Raw genomic sequence first — 1,771 nt, forward strand, 5'->3', positions numbered from 1 at the left:
GGGCACGAACCCGTGTCCCCTGCATCGGCAGGCGGACTCTCAACCACTGCGCCACCAGGGAAGCCCCAAACAGTGAATCTTTTTATTTCTTCCATTAGATTGTCATTAGAGGTACTAGATTAAATAGCTAAATGACTTCATAATTCAGACAAAAATCTTGTCCTTTTTCTCTGGGCTGTATCACTGCCTTTGAAATTACACTATTTAAAAAAAAATAGTTCATATATCCTCGTCTTAGCAATTCAGGAACCCCAAGATGTTCCAGCATGCCAAACCTAACAACCTCCTCTCCCACTAATTACCCAGGGTTTTCTGGACACGGTCCTAATCGTCACACTCACTGATTGCAGACATGTGCCCCTAGCTGAGGCTCACTTCCTGAATAACAGGAGGTAATATAAACTAGATAAGTATAGCCCCAAGCGGTACGTAAAAATCACTGGATGTATTATTTTCTTAAATAAAAGGGTCAGCTTTAAACAAACAAAAACTACCCTGTTTCTAAATGATGGTGTACCAGGCCACTGTCACTAGGAAAACAATTCCACCTAAATGATTGAGAAGGAACAATTCATTCATGTTAACCAGTATTCCATGGGGCAAATCTCTCAAGACAGAGAAAACATGTAAGACAAGACATCAGGCAGTATTTTCATGGAAACAGTGCTGTGCTTGGAATTGGGAGTCCAGGATTCAAATCCCAAGTCCTTACATTTCCTCCATGGGTTTTTTTTGGGAGTTCCCAAGCATCCTTAATCTTCATTATTGCCGTCCAAAAACACAGGGCTAAAAGATCTAGCACTCCAGAAAATAAGGGGAATAAATAAATAAATAAACATAGACGGGAAAAAATCAACAGCTCTTCTTACATATATATATATATTTTTTTCAAATATAGGGCTCATGAGAGCACTGTGTTACCTATCATTGTAGACTATTAGTGCTGAGAGAGACCTCAGGGCTCATGAGTCCAGAGGTTTTCAACCTGGAGCAATGCACCTCTAGGGGTTCCATAGATACACAGCCTTCAAATGTGAGATGGACGTCTGCAGTCTTTGCCTTTCCAGTATGCACTGTCCCATCTCATGGAAACAATATCCTAACTTTGAGGGAGAAAACCACCCCATTTCACTCTCCATGTGGTTCGAGTGGAGCCTGCCCTCGCCATGTTACAGTGACAGGCGTGTGGCCAGTACAGCATCCATCCCTCTATCCACAGGGTAAACATCAGACCTGGGCTGGACTTCTGACAGAACCATGAGAAAAAGTTGTGCCCTTTATATTGGGGTTGCTCAGCTGCTGGACTGTCAGCCTGAGTTGCTGATGGACATATTTGCCACCACGTGGGGAGACCCTTCCTAAAAAGAAAGTCAACAACTCAAACAGCAGTGTCAAAAGGTAGAAAGAGATAGGTTCCTAATGGCATCCCTTGGGCTCCTGGATCCAGCCAAGCCTAAAGCTGAAGCTTCTCCAAAACTTTTGAGAACCATAGACACGACATTGCCTTTCGGTATACACCAGTTTCAGGTGGGCCCCTGAAACCAAAAGAACCCTGACCAATACATGAGATTTCAGGAATTCCTTGAAATAGTACGCAAGCTTTCTGTAAATATGCAGAGGTATATTTTCCTAGAGAGAGGATCAGTATTCATAATGAGTTCCTGAACTAAAAAGATTAAAACTGACCGTTCACATCTTACAGTTGAGAAAGCAGAGACCCAAGTCACGAGTAACTCGCTCCGCATCACACAACAAGTTGGTGACAGAACAT

The sequence above is a fragment of the Mesoplodon bidens genome (genome assembly GCF_964165515.1).
Source record: "Mesoplodon bidens genome assembly, chromosome: 16".
NCBI classification, from domain to species: Eukaryota; Metazoa; Chordata; class Mammalia; order Artiodactyla; family Ziphiidae; genus Mesoplodon; species Mesoplodon bidens.